The 19010-nt window shown below is 53.3% G+C and overlaps 9 non-coding genes across 9 annotated transcripts; 6 read left to right on the top strand and 3 right to left on the bottom strand.

Annotated features, from left to right (window-relative positions):
• The first annotated feature begins 56 nt into the window (after nucleotides 1–56).
• Nucleotides 57–128, top strand: TRNAE-CUC (transfer RNA glutamic acid (anticodon CUC)). The gene has a single exon. It is a non-coding gene; the product is annotated as a tRNA-Glu (tRNA).
• A 1304-nt stretch (nucleotides 129–1432) lies between these two features.
• On the bottom strand, nucleotides 1433–1648 carry LOC112544844 (small nucleolar RNA U3). The gene has a single exon (XR_003088167.2). It is a non-coding gene; the product is annotated as a small nucleolar RNA U3 (small nucleolar RNA).
• A 942-nt stretch (nucleotides 1649–2590) lies between these two features.
• Nucleotides 2591–2663, bottom strand: TRNAA-AGC (transfer RNA alanine (anticodon AGC)). The gene has a single exon. It is a non-coding gene; the product is annotated as a tRNA-Ala (tRNA).
• Nucleotides 2664–3331: 668 nt separating this feature from the next.
• Nucleotides 3332–3547, bottom strand: LOC142824513 (small nucleolar RNA U3). The gene has a single exon (XR_012899372.1). It is a non-coding gene; the product is annotated as a small nucleolar RNA U3 (small nucleolar RNA).
• Nucleotides 3548–5627: 2080 nt separating this feature from the next.
• On the top strand, nucleotides 5628–5701 carry TRNAT-AGU (transfer RNA threonine (anticodon AGU)). The gene has a single exon. It is a non-coding gene; the product is annotated as a tRNA-Thr (tRNA).
• Nucleotides 5702–8917: 3216 nt separating this feature from the next.
• TRNAI-AAU (transfer RNA isoleucine (anticodon AAU)) lies at nucleotides 8918–8991 on the top strand. Its single transcript has one exon. It is a non-coding gene; the product is annotated as a tRNA-Ile (tRNA).
• A 1679-nt stretch (nucleotides 8992–10670) lies between these two features.
• On the top strand, nucleotides 10671–10744 carry TRNAI-AAU (transfer RNA isoleucine (anticodon AAU)). The gene has a single exon. It is a non-coding gene; the product is annotated as a tRNA-Ile (tRNA).
• Nucleotides 10745–14047: 3303 nt separating this feature from the next.
• TRNAC-GCA (transfer RNA cysteine (anticodon GCA)) lies at nucleotides 14048–14119 on the top strand. Its single transcript has one exon. It is a non-coding gene; the product is annotated as a tRNA-Cys (tRNA).
• A 457-nt stretch (nucleotides 14120–14576) lies between these two features.
• TRNAE-UUC (transfer RNA glutamic acid (anticodon UUC)) lies at nucleotides 14577–14648 on the top strand. Its single transcript has one exon. It is a non-coding gene; the product is annotated as a tRNA-Glu (tRNA).
• The last annotated feature ends 4362 nt before the right edge of the window (nucleotides 14649–19010 follow it).

The following is a 19010-nucleotide window of genomic DNA, read 5'->3' as shown; positions in this document are numbered from 1 at the left end:
CAGAAAATGGCCAGTGAAAGGCTAGTGTAGGTGAGCAAAGAGGTATGTTTCTTGTGTTCCTGATGGTCTAGTGGTTAGGATCCAGCACTCTCACTGCTGTGGCCTGGGTTTGATTCCCAGTCAGGGAAACCAGCCTGCAGTTTCCTGTGACAACTGCCTTGTCTCTTTTCTCACCTCAGTGTCACATGTGACAGCAGCTGTGACGCAAGAGGTTACATCAGGCTCCTTCCCGCTTCTCTGGCACTGCTAAGACAACGCTTACCCTTTTCAGAAGGGGCAGAGCTGGGTCACTCAAACTTCCCCTCCCCTCTGCCATGTGGGCAGCACTGGAGGAAGCTCTGTGGCACACACAGCACTAGTCCATTGGTTCAGTTTGGTTGTTGAAGGAGACAACACAGAACTGGCGCCAGCCCCCATTTAGTAACCTGGGGAAATGACCCACCAGGCCTGGGCCCCTCGGAGAGGCAACGATTCCCCACTGGCCAGGGCAGAGCCTCCCTCTCACACAGTCCTGGAGCCTTCTCCCCCTGTTTTTACCTCTCCCCCACAACTCAGCTCTCACTGCTCGGTGCTGCCAGGGAGGGGCCTCACTGCTCGTCAGTGTTCCTGTTCCAGGAGCAGGTGAGTTTTGTCTTGTGCCCCAATATTGAGGTCGTGTGTCTCTGTTCGGGGGTGAGCCCCCGCGGCGCCTGCCAGTTACTAACAAATATCTTAGCTACACGTTGTGGGAGAAAGACACTAACCCAAGGGATAATTAACACTGGGCTACAGCTAGTCTCTGCCTCCCGCAGGGCCACTAGGGAACAGATGGGGGACAAGGCATAAGGCAGATCCAAGGGGCTGGCTAAATCCAGTGCGAGAAGCACATGGTAAAAGACCCAGCAGCAGGTGAGAGAACAGCATGAAAACATCAGGATCAGGACCAGAGCAGTTCGGCTATGTCTACATTGGCAAGATTTTGTGCAAAATCTTGCCGCCCGTCTACACTGGCCGCGAGTATTTGCGCAAGAACACTGAGTTTGTAATGTACAAAATCAGTGGTTCTTGCGCAAACACTCTGACGCGCCCACTCACGGATAAGCCCTCTTGTCAAGTATTCTTGCGCAAGAGGGCCAGTGTAGACAGCAATGTTAATTTCTTGCGCAACAAAGCCCAATGGCTAAAATGGCCATCGAATCTTTCTTAAACAAGAGAGCATCAATACTGGCACGAATGCTTTTGCGCAAAAGCATATGCCAGTATAGATGCTCTCCTGTACAAATGCTTTAATGGAAAAATTCTTGCGTTAAAAATATTTGCACAAAGTCATACAAGTGTAGATGTAGCCTACAAGTAAATCCAGGAATTAAACAAAAATCAAGACAAAACAATAAAGTGAAATCCCCATTCCTCTCTACTGCAAAACTAATTTTGAACTTTTTGACAGTAGCTAACCACTCAGCCTGTGCTCTCTTCCTCCAGCTTCCCAACAGGAAAGAAAGAACAATCATCAACAACAGACAGCAATTACACTAAAACAACACTGTCTGCTTGCTTCATGCTCAGAAAAGAACACTGTCACTCATCCTCATGGCTAGCAAGACCAACCACTTTCAGCTGCATTTCTCTAGTTACCAACTATAGAAATGATCCCTGAAAGTACAGTCTTATTAGCTACCCCGTCCCTACACACCCACACTTGTGTGCATTCACTTTCTCCTCATGAGGAATGTTTTCACACAACACTTAGAAAACTAAAGAACAGAAATAATCTCAGCAAAGTGCTTGTCCCATTCAAACACGCTCCACCAGGTTTAGAAATCTGCATATTAGAATATGCTCCATGTCCCTGTTTACAGAAACACGCCTCCTGATTAGCATGTGGAGCACCTGGCAGCCAATCAAAATCTCCTGGGCTACGTCTACACTGGCACCCTTTTCCGTAAACACAACCCTTTAGTCCAGAGAACACATCTGCTCTTCTGAATTTTATGAAGAGATGTTCCAAAAAAAAAGGTTGTTTTTTTTCTGACATTTGGCCCAGTGTAGACAGGCCAAATGTTGGAAAAGCCTCTTCTGAAAAAAAGAAGCAGAAAAAGCTACGCAAATTGGGGTTTGCAATTTGCGTAGCTTTTTTCAGAAGAACAGTGAGGTGTAGACACAGCCTGAGTGTTGGTCAGTGCTGGTAGGAGACAGGGAGGGACAAAAGCATCTAATGGCACCTGCAGCCTTTCAGAACAACCCCCAGCCCAACCCCAAGTACAAGCCCTTCCCTCCACCCCCGTTGGGATCTACTGGGAACTGTCTGGACTCAAGCCCACTCCGGTGTGAGCCTAAGGATTGCCTGCTCTGTAAAAGCTGAGCCCTGGGAATCAGTGAGCACCTAAAATGACTCTGGTGGGATTTGAACCTATAACTTTTGAATGATCAGCTTGGTTTATATTAGCCACCTTAGCTTAAGAGTCCAACAGGCTTTCTATTGCACCACAGAGTGGTAGTCTTGCTATCTCTGCAGCATGGCAATTGCTGGGTGGAAAGAAAGGAGACCCAAGTCTTTCTTTTTCAGGAGAACAGGGCCACTGAAAGTAAGGGGTGAGAACTAAGCTGCAGTTGGAGAATGTGGGCATTGATCCCACTACCTCTCGCATGCTAAGCGAGCGCTCTACCACTTGAGCTAATTCCCCTGCTTGCAAAAGCTTCTCCTGCCCCACCTACCTTGTTCCAGAGCCCACAACATCCCTGTGGCTGCCCAAGGCTCCTTTCTGAAAGGGCCACTTGTGAGACTGACACCCGTGGGCCGGCTAGCTCGAAGATTTAGGACGTGGTGCTCATATCACACAGATGCGTCTTAAGAGCAAGCCCCTTATTTCAAACCATAACGGGCTCGCTATTCCGACGTCCCTGTAAACCTCATGGCACAAGGAGGGAGGGGCGTTTTGGAATTGCGATTTATTTTGAAATAAGCGCTGTGTAGTCAGCACCGAATTACAAAATAAGTTATTTCAAAATTGACTCGAAATAAGCTACATAATTTGCATCACTTATTTTGAGCTGTAGGACGCACCCCTAGGCCTCATCTAGACTGGCATGATTTTCCGCAAATGCTTTTAACAGAAAAGTTTTCCGTTAAAAGCATTTGCGGAAAAGTGTCCGTGCCACTCTAGATGCGCTTTTGCACAAAAAAAGCAGCCACTTTTGTGCAAGATCGTGTCAATGTCCACATAGCCCAGGATCAGGACCAGAGCAGTAGAAGTAAAACCAGGAACTCAAGAAAAGCCAGGACAGGATGATAAAGGGAAATCCCTCCTTCTCTCTACTTCAAAACTAATTTTGAACTTTTTGACAGTAACCAACCACTCAGCCTGTGCTCTCTTCCTCCAGCTTTCCAACAGGAAAAAAGGAACAATCATCAATAGCAGACAGCAATAACATTAAAGCAACACTGTCTGCTTGTTTCATGTTCAGAAGAAAACATTGTCATTCATCCTCATGGTTAGCGAGACCAACCACTTTCAGCTGCATTTTTCTAGTTACCGACTATAGAAACGATCCCTGAAAGTATAGTCTTAGGAGGGCCCTGCTCGCTGCACACCCACCCTCATGTGCATTCACTTTCTCCTCATGGGGAATGTTTTCACACAACACTTAGAAAACTATGTGTCTATTAATTCATCTTACCTTACTGTTACAGCAGCTGTGCCCCAAGGCAGGGTGGACGCAGTGTGGACACAGGACAGGGGTTTCTTGCACAAGAGAGTATCAGCACTGCCATGGATGCTCTTGCTCAGAAGCACAGCTCACACATGGCAGCATGGATGTTTCTTGCACAAGAAACTGCCCCTGCAGACATCGCCAAAGGGACCTTTGGAGCTGAAATCCAGTCCCCCTCCTAACAGCAGGACAAAATCCCACCCACATTACTGTTTCTCCAAATCAAGTATCTACCTGGAGTAGGGTTTGAACCCACCCAGACAAACATCTATTAGATTTTAAGTCCAACACCTTAACCACTCGGCCACCCTAGTGGAATGAAGTAATCCAGAAGGGGGAAAGTTCTCTCTCCAAACAGCCCAGGGACTGCCTCTCAGAGCATCTGCCCATCCCATCTCTGTGCCAGGGCTTCCCACTGAGAGGCTGAGAGAGCCGCCCCCTCCGTGCCAGTGAGGAGGGAAGCAGGGAAAAGGGAAACCAAACAAGACAAAACCCAACCTCTGCGGGGATTCCGAGGGACAAAGTCCTGGTGGGAAAAATCCCCCCCCCCCCCACACACGCAGACTTTCACCCAGTATTTTCCCCACCTTGCATTGGGCCAGCCCCCCATGGATCAAGCCAATATTTCCAGCCTTTGTTTTTACAGCATGGACAGCCAAACCCATTCACAAACTTTTGCCAGACCAGTAGCATTACAGCTCCATGTCTGCAGGGCTTGCCAAGGGGCTGCGAACCCCGCTCGCCAGCCGCGCAGAATCGCACACTGCGCATGCACAGACTGCACTGAGCGCCGCACCGGGCTAAAGTCTACTCACCACGGGCAGATTGCCCTAACTGCCGAGCCCTGCATATCTGCATACACATTATGCAAATAAGTGTAGATATCGGCAAACGCTGATCTGCTCGCTCCCCCAACCTCGCACGTGCTGGGAGCAGTTTCCCTGGACCCAGGCTGGGATCAAACCCCCTCTGCTGGGAACAGCCCTGGGCCAGATTCTCCTCCCACAGCCCAGGGGGGGGCTGCTCTCTGGGGGAGGGGGGTCTCTCTTACCTGCCCCCGCAAGGGGCAGGGACTGGGCTGGGGCACTGCCCTGGGAGAGGTTCCTACATCGCACCAGCCCTGCGGGAGATTCCCCCTCCTGGCAGGTGGCACTGGGGGAGCTCTGAGGCTCCAGGGCAAAGGCCTCCAGCCCCCCAGGCCTGGGATTAGGAGGCCCTGGAACCAGGCCCCCTGGAGTAGCATTGTGGCCAGGGGGCTCTGACCCACAACGGGGCTGGCCCCAGAGCCCAGGGCCTAAGCTTGCCCAGGCTCACGCCAAGGGGCTTTCTGTGGTGCCGGGCGGGGGAGGGAGGCCAGGCCCAGGCCGGTGGGAGAAGGGGCAGCGCCTGCCAGGGCAGCAAGGGGAGCTGCAGGGAGCGAGACGCGGCGTTTCTGCCGGGATCACTCAAGGGTCCTTCTGCGGGTGAAGCGCCTGTGACACCCCTGTGCTGCTGGGTTCTCCTGCCCCTCCCCTGGGAGGCCGTCCCCTTCGGGGGGCTCTTGCCCTGACACTCGTCCAAGAGCCACCTGGGCAAAGCAGCCTGCCCCAGGCACCTTCCATAGCTCAGCTGGCAGAGCAGAGGCCTGTAGCGGGTGCTCGGCAAGTGACCTTAGGTGGCTGATTCAACTCCAGCTGAAAGGGGAGATTCTTCTCCCTCCCCCTGGCTGCAGGCCCGGCCTTAGGACCAGGCGGCTGCCTTGGGTCTGTCCCTTTGGGGCCTGCTGCTACAATTGACAAAAAGGTTTTGGGTTCCAGCTGCCAATCAAATGTCTTGGGCTGCGCAGGCCTTGAGTCATGGCAAGAGCTGGAGGGGAATGGGGAACGGCTGCACTTTGGGATGGGAAGGGGGGGTCTGGCACCATAAAGTAGAACAGTTTTAGGGCTGCTTCCAAGGAGGGCACCATGGCTTAGTTGGCTAAAGCACCTGCCTAGTAAGTAGGAGATCCTGGGTTCAACTCCCAGTGGTGCCTTGTTGCCAGGTCAATGGGTCTTTTCTTCCCACCATTCTTCAACATGTATCTGGAGTTGGTTTTACCTTCAGTTGAACTTGGTGGTGCCCTCACAGTGGGAGTAGGATAGTAGCAAAGAGCAGGAGGTGCCCTAGGGATTTGATTTAGTGAGGCTCATAGAGACTACAGCTACACTAGAAGTTTTCTCTGTAAAAAATATGTTAATGAGGGACTCGATTGCATGAGTCACAATCTCATTTGCATATTTTCTGCCAATGGGATTGCTGTGCAAAAACAAGCAGTGTGAACATTTTTTTTGCACAAATTTCTCTTTTTCCACAAGATTCTTATGCTCCCAAAAGAGGTATCCTGATCTTGCAGAAAAAGGGGGTTTTGCACAAACAGAAATCTTCCATGCTGCTTGTTTTTGCACAACCCCAGCACAAAACCAGTTTGTCAGAAAATATGCAAATGAGATCATGACTCATGTAAATGAGACCCTCATTACCAGGGCTCTGCAAATAATGGAATCTACTCGCCCATGGATGTAAGTAATTACATCCCGGAAGAGCTGGAGCAGAGCGATCTGCACATGCGCAGAATGATCTGCGCGTGCGCAGAGCGCAGAACCATGCGAAACCGCGTGGCTGGCGAGCAGAGCTCCCCGCTGCTTGGCAAGCCCTGCTCATTAGCACATCTTTTGCTGAGAAAACTCACAGGGTAGACACAACCGGAGACTGGTGCTGATCATGCAATAGAAGCACATTATGTTTAAACAGCTGCCATGAGAATGTACCTGAAAGTCACAAGGATCAATGATCTGTGTGAAAGGCAGGTGGCCAGTAATTAGAGCCCCAGGTATGGTGTGTGCACAAAGGAAGGTAGGAATGTGCACCGGGTAGTCTGATAATGGTGTTTAGTGAAAGTTAATAGGTGTAATCGCATTGCGCAGGAGGGTTTTTCTTGTGCAATAAGAGGCAGTGTAGAGGCTCCTTCTTGTGCAAGAGTCTCTTCTGAAAAAAGTGGTGGCTCATTAGCTATGCAAATGAGGCTCAGTAATATTCCAAACTTAGCTTCATTTGCATATTACTCATGGAAGAAGCTGTGAGTGTAGACATAGCCCAGGTGTCCCTTCTGATGGGACTGGCAGGTTCTTCTCCGGGGTCTCAGAGTTTGGGTACCTTGTTGGCCTAGGAAGGGGTGTGACCAAAACACAGGCCTCACTGTGAGCAGGGGAACCCTATTGGATTTCTAATCCAACACCTTAACCACTCGGCCATCACAGCTCTGAGACTTAACAGCTCAGGGAAACTGGTAACTAATTCCAGTGTCCAGGCCTGACGTCACCTGTCAGAATTCACACAGCAAACCATTTCAACAATCATGCAGAGGAGTCCTGGCTGCTCTGGTCTGAGGCTGCTTTGGAGGTGAGTTCTGCTTCCAGGGCTTCTCTCCTCCTTCTTGGTCTTCTCCCTTCTTTTCTCTTTTCCTCCTTCTTCCTCTTCTCTTTTCCCCTTTTCCTTCTTCTCCCTGGTCTCCTTCTTGGACCCCAGTTTATAGAGTGAAAATTGAGTCCTGCTTAACCAATTATTTTAGTTTAATGTTACTAACCAAAGATAATATACTATTATGATTTACCTAACCAATCATACTGCACCACCTTTGTTGATTTTCCCCCAGCAACGTTAATGATACAGCAGACAGAAACAGCTACAAACCAGACAGTGATCACACAGACAAACAATAAGTAAGTGAGGACAATAATCATAGAATGCCAATTGCACAAACACTGATAAGCAGTTTTTTGCCAGACAAAATGCTGTTAACTAAGTTTTCTCTACCCATCCTGAGATCTGTTTCTTACTTGGTGACAGTGGGTGTCCTTAGGATCCAAGCCCCTTCTCACAGCCTACTGTGACCCTATTGTAATGCTATTTGGATGGAATGTGAGCCCAGGCTTTACAGTTAATTGCTGCCTCTCTGCAGAATGGTAAAGGTTAGATTTGCTGAATAGCTAGAGGCCTTCCAATGGATACATATCGTTACAAAGAACCTTTCCAAGCACGAGATACCAGAACCCACAAGCACAGTCAACACAACTGTAAAGGGACTCAAACCCTGTAGTCATCCAACCCAAAGTCAGATGCTTTATCTTTTAGGCCACACGGCCTTGGCCTGTGTACAAATGGACTTTTTGAAGTGTGTAAGAAGGGAGCAGTGTTCCTAGGCCCCCCTCCCTTTGTTCTTCCAAAGCCGGTTGGGTTGGGTGGGGCTGGTTATGGGGAGGCAGAGCCCTGTGCCTGTCTCAGGGCGTCCCAGGGAGGCTCCTTGCAGCCCAGGAGAAGAAGGGGGCTCTGGGCGGAAGGAAAACAAGCAAAGCTGGTCCCAGTGGGCATGAGCTGAGGCTCCAGTTCAGCGTAATTGAGTCACTGCTGGCTCCTGTAGGTTCCATGGTGTAAGGGGCAGCACTCAGACTCTGAATCCTGTGAGCTGAGTTCAAATCTCAGTGAGACTTGCTGGGGTTGGGCTGGTTGCTGCAAAACCCTCCTGCTTTATGAGCTTTGGGCTCCTTGTCTACAGAGTCCCTAGAGAGAGAGTTTTGTGTCCGATGCCCCCTGGAGCTCAGTCTGATGCTATGGTCTGCCTGGCTGAGATGGGCTGGGCCCTAAAACTTAACCTGCCTGGAGCTTGCTGCTTACCCTTGTGGTCTCTGGTGTGGTCCCCAGGAGCTACCAGGCTCTGACTCTTGCCCCCCTGGTGCTAACAGGTGCCCCCCCCCCAAACAATCTTTTAAATGGGTCTTTCTGGTCCCTCTCAGGGTGTTTTTCTCCTCAGCAGCAGCGCACAAGAGAGAAGCTGTTGCCAGTGGCCCTGCAAGGCAAGATGAGCTTTGCCTGCCCCCCTCAGCCTGACTCGCTACTTGGCCCCATTCCTGCCTCTCTTCACAGGCTGACCCACTGGCTGAAAGGGGCTGCGGCTGCTGCTGACAGGGAAGAAGCTGGGAGGCAAGGTGCTGGCAGCAAGTGATTCTGACGACCTCTTTGCCCTGGGTCTCAGTGCACCATGCCGGCTGCCAGCCACCTTGACCAAACCTCAAACCAGCTGGGGTAATGAGCCCACGTCACAGTGAGTCACTAGTGACCCTGTCAGAGAAGAGCCATTGGCAGCTTCAGAGACATCCCTGCAGCTGCTGGAGGTGCCTTTCTGAAAGGGCCATTTGTAAACTCAGCTCCTGAAGGCCGGCTAGCTCAGTTGGCTAGAGCATGGTGCTAATAACACCAAGGTCATGGGTTCAAGCCCCATGTTGGCCACACAGTTTGCTGTGGTGACTACTTCTGTCCCTGCCAACCACACACTTTAGCTGCCTGCTATGGACAGAGAAGCAGAAACAGGCAAAAGGCTGAGAGCTTTGCAGGACTCAGGCCAGAGAACTGGTAGGAGGAGGCTCCAGCCTGCACAGACCCAGGGGCTAAAATGGCCTTGACCTGGCCTGCTTTCTCCAAGAGTAGGCAAAACTCTCCTCTTCCCTCCATTGTCCCCAGTGGGGTCACCTGATGCCCAAATTCCTGCTGCTGCAGTGACTGCCCTGAGGCTCTGTATGTCCAGGAGACTGGGACCCTGTGCCCAGCCCACAGAGCTGCTGCCAACCACCTGGTCACCTGCTTCAGTGGCCCAGCAGCCCCTCCCCTGAACCTGCTCCTGCTCAAGGCCCCCCTGAACCCACCCAGGCTCCTGCTCCTCTGACTTCTGCACTAGCCAGCCCACATCTCAGTGAGTCGCCCGTGGCCCCATCAGAGACGAGCTCGTGGCAGCGGCAGAGACGTCCCTGCAGCTGCCTGTGGGGTCTTTCCCAAAGGGCCCCTCGTGGGCTGCTGGCTCAGCTGTTTAGAGCTTGATGCTGATAACGCCCAGGTCGTGGGTGCAAGCCCCATGCTGGCCACAGGGCTGTCTGGTTTGGTGACCTGCCTTTGTGTAGCTGCCTGCTATGGACAGGGAAGGAGAAAGAAGCCCTGGGAGGTGAAGCAGCGGGAGGGAAGCAAGGAGCAGAGTGTCAGCTGCCAGCCGAGAGTCACAGGTGCCCTCTGCCTCCTGGGACCGCCCCTCCCTGAGCCGCCAGCCCCCTGTCTCTCACTGTGGGCCCCGTGGGGAGTCCACTCGCACTCCCATTGCCTGGCGGTGACAGAAGCGGTAGAGACAGGCCCCAGGGAGCAGAGTTGCCCCACTGGGAAAGTGCGGGCTACACAGGGGGAGAGGCAGCGGCTCACCCTGGGGGTGGGGCCTTGGCTGCTTCCGTGCTGGCCTAACAAGAGAGCTCTTTGCCCTGCCTCCATGAACTGCTCACAAAGCTGATTGGCTGGCTGAGAATGCCACTCAAGGGCACAATCGCTCAGCTCCCTGGCATGCCCTGAGTGATGGAGCAGACTGACGGGAGGTGTCGGTGGAGCAGGTCAGAAGCCCAGCCCCGTCTCCTGTCACTGGAGAGATGGCCCTGTGCTGGGATATGAGAGTATCCCAGGGATGTTCCTCACAGCCCAGAAGAAGAAGGGGGCTCTGGGTGGAAAGAAACCAAGTAAAGCAGGTCCCAGTGGGCATGAACTGGGCACCAGTTTGGCCCAGCTGAGTGAGGGGTGGTTGGTGTCATGGGCAGTGCTCAGGACTCGGAAACCTGCAGACTGAGGCCCCTTTCCTGCCTCCCTTTCCGGGCTGATCCAGTGGCCAAAAGGGGCTGCGGCTGCAGCTGGCAGGGAAGAAACTGGGAGGCAAGTTGCTGGCAGCAAGAGATTCCGGCTGCCTCTTTGTCCTGGGTCTGCCGGCCACCAGCCACCTTGACCAACCCTCAAACCAGCTGGACTAGCCAGCCCACGTCACAGCGAGTCGCTAGTGGCCCTGTGGCCCTGTCAGAGAAGAGACCTTGGCAGCTGCAGAGACGTCCCTGCAGCTGCCTGAGGCGCCTCTCTTGAAAGGGCCACTGGTGACATACTTTTTTGTAGGCCAGCTAGCTCAGCTGGTTAGAGTGTGGTGCTAATAATGCCAAGGTTGTGGGTTCAAGTCCCATGCTGGCCACAGGGGTGTTTGGTTTGGTGACTTCCCTTCCTTTAGCTGCCTGCTATGGACAGGAAAGCAAAACAAAGCAAAAATGTGAACTTTGCAGGAAGCAGGGCAGAGATCTGGTAGGGGGAGGCTCCAGCCTGCACAGCCCCAGTGGCTAAAAGGGCCTGAGCCTGGCTTCCTGTCCCCAAAAGCAGGGGACCTGATGCCCAAATTCCTGCTGCTGCAGTGGCTACCTCAAGGCACCAGCTGGGGGGCAGGCTCTGGAGCCCAAGCCACACGGGGAGACTCAATATGACCGGGAGGCCTGGAGCGTGTGAGCCCTGCACAGAGGCTGCTGCTGGGGGCCTGCTTCAGTGGCCCAGCAGCTCAAGTTCCCCTGAACCAGCTTCTCCCCCTGGAGCCACCCCCCAGCGCTGCTGAGGCCCCTGACATGAGGCAGTGGGACCACCAGAGGAAGGTGCCAGGCTTAGCCCTTCCTCCCAGCCTCCTCCCCCTCCCAGGGTCTTTCCCCAGCCCCTCCCCAGTTCTACATTCCCCACATAAAAACCAGAGAGTTTGTTCTTTCAAGGGAAAAGTCCTGATTGTGTTACCGGGGGGGGAGGGGGAGACACAGACGCATCTGGGCTGTCAGCTGGCCGCGTGTTCCGCCGCTTTGCTTCCTCTCCCTGGTCTGCTGGAGACCAGGGAGAGGAAGGGCCCCGTTCGTAACTGCGGTTCCGACATAAGTCGGATCCGCGTAACTCGGGGACTGCCTGTATTTTGAAATAGCTTATTTTGTAATTTGGGGCTGGCTACACAGCACTTCGAAATACATCCCCATGCAGGGACGTCGGAATAGCGAGCCTGTTATAGCTTGAAATAAGGGGCTTGCTCTTAAGACGTGTCAGTGTGATATGAGCACCACGTCCTAAACCTCCAAGCTAGCCGGCCCACAGGTGTGAGTCTCACAAGTAGACTCGCAGGGATGTTGTGGGCTCTGGAACAAGGTGGGTGAGGCAGCAAAGCCTTTTGCCAGCAGGGGAATTAGCTCAAGTGGTAGAGCGATTGCTTAGCATGCGAGAGGCAGTGGGATTGATGCCCACATTCTCCAATTACAGCTCTATCCTTTAATTTCAGTGGCCCTCTTCCTACCTCCTCTCCCAAAAGAGACAGACCCCCCAGCAATTGCCATGCTGCAAAGCAGAGAGTGGAGATATCAAACTCACCAGCCCATGAGGCTCTGGGGTGCAATGGAAAGCATGTTGGACTTGGAAGCTGTAGTGGTTAATGTGAGTCCAGCTAGACATTCAAAGATTGTGGGTTCAAGTCCCACCAGAGTCACTTTAGCTGCTTCCTAATTTCCAGGATGCAGCTTTTACAGACCAGTCAGTCCTTAGGCTGACACTGGGGTGGGCTGACATCCAGGCAATTCCCAGCAGACCCCAATAAGGGTGGAGGGAAGGGCTGGTCCTTGGGGTTAGGGCTGGGGGTTGTTCTGAAAGGACCATTTTGTCCCTCCCTGTCTCCTACTAGTGCTGAGCAACACTCAGGCTGTGACACGGCTGCCAAACACCCTGGACAGTTAATAATGAGCCAGACGGGTTTGTTGGCAGCTCAGTGTGCGGAGCCTTAGATGAAACATTTAAAGGTCCCTGGCTCAATCCCAGGCTTTGGCATGTCTCTCGGTGCAGCAGGGCCCTCTCTGCTCCCCTTGTCATGCTCGTGCCCTGTGACATCCCCTCATCCATCCTTGCAGCAGCCCATCTTTGCTTCTAAACCTCCCTCAGAGTGGCTGCTTCTGCTTCCTTGGCTAAAGTCCCTCCCCCTGTGCGTGTGGCTGGCAGGGATTGCTAGAGGGATCCATTTACATGTAGCTTCACTGAAACCCCCCTCATTGGCCTGCGCCCAGGTCAGTCCATGTGTGTTAAAGGGCCTCAGGGAGCACAGAGCAGAGGGATCCCCTCCACACAAACACACAGTCCCAGCCCCAAGCCTCCCCCATATCCCAGATCCTGTGCCCTGACTTCTCTACCCTCCCACATCCTCACCCCTGCCCTGAGCCCCCCCCCACTCTCACACACTCCCCAAATCCCTGCCTTGAGCCTCCCACACTCCACATTTTAATTTCTTACAGGTACTGTCCTATCACAACCCCTCCCCCCACTTCCTGCCTTGAGCCTCCCCCTCCCTCCTGCCCAGCCCAAGAGGTGGTGCCCAATAGAGCAGGCCCTGTAAGAAATGTGTCACTTTCACCCCTGGGAGCAGCTCAGCCAGGCAAAGGGGCTGCCTGGGGCAGGACATTAGCCCTGGAGGGCAGGGGTGGGTGTGGCAGTGACATCACAAGGGCCTTTTGCAGCCCCTCAGCTTATTGGCTAAAGGAGGCTGGGAGGTGATGACCTCACAGAGAGTCCATGACAGTGGCCAGGTGGGACAGGCTGCAGGGCAGGGGCCATCTCAGAGACCCCCCCCCCCCATGGCTTTGCTGCAGGGAGTCTCCTTGAGAGTTGCCCTTGAGGCCTTTCTGGAGCCTTCTCCTTTCCCACGACTAACTGACCTAGAAGGCCGACGTCTCTGTCGAGAAGGGAAGAGCTTCCAAGAAGGCCACTGTAGCTGGAGCAGGGGAATTAGCTCAAGTGGTAGAGCGCTCGCTTTGCATGTGAAAGGTAGTGGGATCGATACCCACATTCTCCAAAGAGGAGAGAAATTTCTGATTTTTCTTTTTGCCAGCCGGGGCCTAAGTGGCTCCAGTAGCCCCCCCCCCCGCCCCGGCCCCCACTTCCTACTTGCTCTCCCCCAAAACTAGCTATGCTGGGGCAGAGAGCTGCTGGACACCAGCCCTCCTGGGCCAGACAGTGGCAGGAGCACTGGAGACAGGTTGCAGGTGGGGCAGAATTAGCTGCATTGGAAAAGTGCTGCCTTTGCAAGTGAGAGGTAGCAGGATTCACTCCCGTCTTCTCCCACCGGCTCGCTGGTGCTGAGGGGCCGGCCCCTTTCCTGCTGCCCTAACTCTTATTCCCACAATGCACTTTGTGCAGGGGCCGCTGGTCTTTCTGCCAAGGTGCGTGGCTGGGAGCCAGGACTCAGGACCCTTCCTAAAATATACAAATCCCCGCCCCCCACGACCCTCTGTTCCACTCACACTGTCTGGCTGCTGCCCACATGGAGCTCAGGGGCCAGGTGGGTGACTTGCCTTGCAGCTGTGACAGCATCAGACCCCTGCCACCCGCCTGCTCAGTGTGGAGACCAAGCCCAAGGGTGGCACCTGGGATGTGAGTTACACAAAAGCCTCTTGTCTCTTGTTCCTTGTCCAGTTCCCAACATTGCCCCATTTTCTGTGGGGGTGTAGCTCAGTGGTAGAGTGTTTGACTGCAGATCAAGTGGTCCTTGGTTCAAATCCATGTGCCTCCTTAGAAAATTTCCTTCTAGTGGAAATATTTTCCTTTCCAGTTCCATCACACTCTGGCTTTACATTGCTTGAGGTTCTTGACATTAATAAGAACCCGTAATGCAGAGCTACTCAACTTTGGAAGCCCTGGTGGCCACAATGAATGGCACTTAACCAGCATGGACAGGGCAGGTGTCCCTAGCTGGTGTATTCTAGAAGCTGGGAATGGGTGACGGGAGGGATCACTTAACAAATGTCTGTCCTGAGGATTCCCACTGGGCAATGAAATTGGCTGCTGTTGTGAGACAGGATTCTGGGCTAGTTGGGCAACTGGCATGGCCCAGTCTGGCTGCTTTGATGTTCTGTTTGGTTTCTGTTCTCGTCCCCTCTGGGCAATGGAAAATGGACCCGTGTCCTGAAGGGGACAGAAAGTGGCCTGTGAAAGGCTAGTGTAGGTAAGGAAAGAGCCTTGTTTATGTGTCCCTGATGGTCTAGTGGTTAGGATTCAGCACTTTCACTGCTGAGGCCTGGGTTCAATTACCAGTCAGGGAAACCAGCCTCAGTTTTCACCTGACATCTGCCAAGGCATTCATCTTACCTCATTGTTACAGCAGCTGTGACCCAAGAGGTTCACTCAGGGCCCCTTTCCCACCTCTCCCTCACTGCCAAGACAGCACCTGCCATTTTCACAAGCCCTTCAGAAGGGGCAGAGCTGGGTGACTCAAACTGTCCCTCCCCTCTCCCATGGGGGCAGCCCTGCAGGAAGCTCTGTGGCACACACAGCACTAGCCCAGCGCAGTGTCAGGTCGGCACAAGATCCATTGGTTCAGTTTGGTTGTTGAAGGAGACAACCCAGAACTGGCTCCAGCCCCCACTCAGTAACCTGGGGAAATGACCCACCAGGCCTGGGCCCCTCGGAGAGGCAACGATTCCCCACTGGCCAGGGCAGAGCCTCCCTCTCACACAGTCATGGAGCCTTCTCCCCCTGGTCCTGCCTCCCCTTCACTCAGCTCTCACTGCTCGGTGCTGCCAGGGAGGGGCCTCACTGCGAGAGCCGCCCGGGCAGGTTCCTGCCACAGAGACACGTCCCAGAGCAGGACGGATGCTCAGACCGACACTGAGTGTTGCTCAGCGCTGGGGTGAGACAGGGAAGGAGAAAAGGGTCTAACGGCGCCTGCAGCCTTTCAGAACAGCCCCCGGCCCCACCCCCAAGTACCAACCCTGCTCAGGATGCTCAGGATCCCCAAGGGCACTGACACAGATTCCCTGGCACAGGACAATCCCAGGCCTCGGTTCTGCCAGCCAGAGTTTTCCCCTCTTCTGTTTCCTGTCAGCTCCCTAAAACACCTCACAACGGTAGATGAGGGTGAGTGGGGATAAACCCAGCTGTGCTGTAGAGCGGCTGTTAGGTGGGGAAAGAGAGGTGCTCCCGCCGCCTCCCTGAGCAACTCACACATGTAAGAAAACTGCGCTTGAAAAGCTTCGCACAGTTGTCAGGATGGCTGAGTGGACTAAGGCACCAGATGCAAGGTGCTATTGTTCCCTCAGTGGGGTGTTCTGGTCTCTGAATGGAGACGTGGGTTCAAATCCCACTCCTGACATGGCTTCCTTTTTATATCTAGAGAAGTGACCTCATTTCAATGACTCCCCTGACATTGCAGGAGCCCTTGCTCAGCATTTCTCTCAGGCTGCATCTACACAGCAGCGTTCCTTGGGCATAACGGCCATTACACTGCAATAACAATGGGAGCGTCTACTCAGCAATTCCATTATTCCGACTTCTGTAACGCTCCATCCAGACCAGTGGTCTGAGGAGCCAGGAGGTTTCCAGGCTGCAGACAGACAAGCCCGCAGGCAAAGACAAAGTGGAGTCGTTGGGACTTCAGCCCAGCAGGGTCTCTGTGTGGCTCCCAGACCTTTTGTTTCCCGTTTCCAGGGGCAAACATTCAGCAACACTCACAGGCCCCACAGCAGGGGGCTGGTTTGATGCTTCACCCCACGGCCCAGCAACGAGACCCCAAACTTCTCCTGCTCTAAGAGCCCGGTTTGCTGGGTGAATTTTGTGTGGCTGGTGACATCACGCCTGGGCATTGGGATTATCTGCCAGTTCCCCTGGCCCTGGGGCTTTGCTGTCTTCACATCTGTGATGTCTGAATGGTCAAGGTGTTGGACTAGAAATCCAATAGGGTTTCCCTGAAAAAGTTCTAAGCCTGCTCATAGCGAGGCCTGTGCTTTGGTCACACCCCCTGCTAGTGTAACTCTTCTGCCAGGTAGTGCTGGCAGCAGCCAGGGCTGGGTTCGATGTCTAGGGGTTTCTCTTCATTCATCTCACACAAAACTGGCTTGAGCCCCCACCCAGCAGCCTGGGAAATCCACCCCCCCGTCCGAGTACCTCGGGGAGGCGATGCTTCCCCACTCGCCAGCACAGAGTCTGAATGTAGAAAAGAAACTCTTAATGAAAGAGGGTGAGAAGTAACGTGGCATTCGCCTGGGAAAATACCACAAGCAGGGCTCAGAACCAACCCACAAATAAGTCTTGGCTCAAGTGGCTTGAGCAGTGTCCTTTGCCAGCAATGTAAGTCCAGCAATGTACGTTTCCCACTCACGTGCCCAAACTTTCTCTGTACCCCACTCACAGTTGCTGCCCTTGCTCAGGGCAGATAAGAGCTCAGGCGTGATTGGAGGGAGTGGGCATAGGAGGCATCTCACCCACTCAGTTGGCCACCTGCCACTGCTCCTACTGGCCACCCATCAACTACCTGCTCTTGCCCCTATCGTTCACCCTGCTGGCTGCTTGCTCCTGCCAGCTGCTGCTTCTACGATTGAGATCGGTCTGGCTCTGGGATAAACCCAGTGATTTCTGCTCTTTGTCAGTTTCCTTGGTGATTTCAGCTCTTGGCCCCCCGCCTAGTCTGGACAAAAGATTCCAGCCCCCACTGGAATAATATTTCAAAATAACAAAGAGATTCCTTAAGGGGTCTGTTTTAGGTCAATCCTTAGACTGGGTAGTGGGGGAGGGAGAGACAGAATGAACCCGTCTCATAGCTCATGGCTGGAGGACATGTGGCCTGCTGGTTCACGCTCCTTCCCCACACACCCAAAGTCCACTCCACTTGAGTCTGGAAGGGGAAGGCTCGTCCATCCTAGACTTTTTTCAATGACAGCGTCTCTCCTGCAAGCACTGGTGTCATATTTTACAATTCCTACAGTTAGAGATAAAATGGTTTGTGACCCCACAACAGACAATTTAGTTACAATACTCCACATTCCATTCTCACAACCGATCCTCCATCAGGCCTGTAGCACTGGCTGAACTGGGTTTACATAGCCACAGCCCGGATTCCTTTCCCAGCCCAGCATGAGCTGTATTTCCATATCAACAGCTGAGTATCTTGCAGGGCTACACAACTGAAGGAGTCTCCACACCTAGGACTGCTCTCCCCTTTCAGCTGGCTGTATTGGAAGCAGTGGTTGAGACCCTGTTTACTTCTGTAGTGTAGATGTACTCTGAGTGAGTAGGGGTGATACAGGGGGAGCAGCTCAAACAGGCCAAAGGGTTGGCCAGGAGCAGGACATGAGCCCTGCAAGGCAGCAGTGACATCATAAGCACCGTGTGCAGCACCTCAGCTCATTGGTTAGGAGGCAGTGACCTCACAGAGGGTCCAAGACAACAGCCAGGTGGGACAGGGGCAATCTGAGAGTACATACTACAGGGTGTTTGAGCTGCTCCCCATGAAAAGCGGAGAGAGGGAGCCCTTGGCTGTGGGACCCACTTGTGCCTGTTGTTCAGGGTTAAATAAGATCTCCCCCAGGAGGTCGCCTGTTCTCTTTCCACCTTCAATTGGCTGGGAATCAAATCAAGCAAGGGGCAGCAAACGCTAGGCACTGTCATTGTCTGGGCCACAGATAAAGACCCTCTTGGAGCTGTGTTCCAAGGAGGAGTCTCTGCAGGCCCTGCAGTCCATGCGGAGGAACGTGGACATTTATGCCAAATGGCCAATGGTCTTACAAAGAAAGGCTACCTCCCTCCTACCCCCGCATCCTAGACCAAGTCAGAGCCAAGGTCAAGGAATTGCGGCAGGGGGATGTGAGGGAAGCTCACTGAGAAATCAGACGAGAGACGGACACTGTCAGTAAACACTCATATCAGAAACGCTCCTCTGGATGCTGGGCCCACCAGAGCCGTGTGCTGCTGCCATCTGCCTGTTCCATGGACGTCTTCCCATTGCAGAGCGCGCGCCAAGCCAGACTGTGACTAGACAGCCCCTCTCTGGGCACCCAGGGGCTACATCTACACTGCAGGCTTCTTGCTCAAGAATGGCCGTTCTTGCGCAAAAATTTGAGAAGCATCTACACTGCATGCGCGTTCTTAAGCAACTAAATTTACGGCAAAATGTAGGAAAAGAGGGCTTCTTGGGCAATAGTTATTCCTCTCCCCATGACGAATAAACCCTCTTGTGCAAGAGCTCTTGCACAAGAAGGTAGTATGAACGGGCAACAGTTTTTTTGTGCAAGACACCCCTATGGCTAAAATGGCCATCAGAGCTTTCTTGCACAAGAGAGCGTGAACACTGTCTCGGACATTCTTGCCCAAAAGCACATGGCAGTGTGGACGTGCTCTTGCACAAGATGTTTTGCACAAGAACTCTTGCACAAAACAGTTCTTGAGCAAGAAGTCTGCAGGGTAGATGTAGCCAGGGGTTGTTTGGGTTTCTTACCAGCACTGAGCTTTGTACAACAGCCCAGGGAACATTGTGAAAAGCCAAAACCTTCCTGCCCTGGTTGTCCCTGGCCAGCCAGCGAGTGGCACAAAGGTTCCTGGTAGTGCTGGCTTGGGGTAGGTTGAAACAAACCCACACAATTCATTTGAGGTGGCCCAGTGGTTAAGGGGATGGACTGTTAATCCCTTGTGCT

Source organism: Pelodiscus sinensis, unplaced genomic scaffold, assembly GCF_049634645.1.
Source record: "Pelodiscus sinensis isolate JC-2024 unplaced genomic scaffold, ASM4963464v1 ctg35, whole genome shotgun sequence".
Taxonomy (NCBI): Eukaryota; Metazoa; Chordata; order Testudines; family Trionychidae; genus Pelodiscus; species Pelodiscus sinensis.
This window is presented reverse-complemented; position numbering and strand designations above follow the sequence as displayed.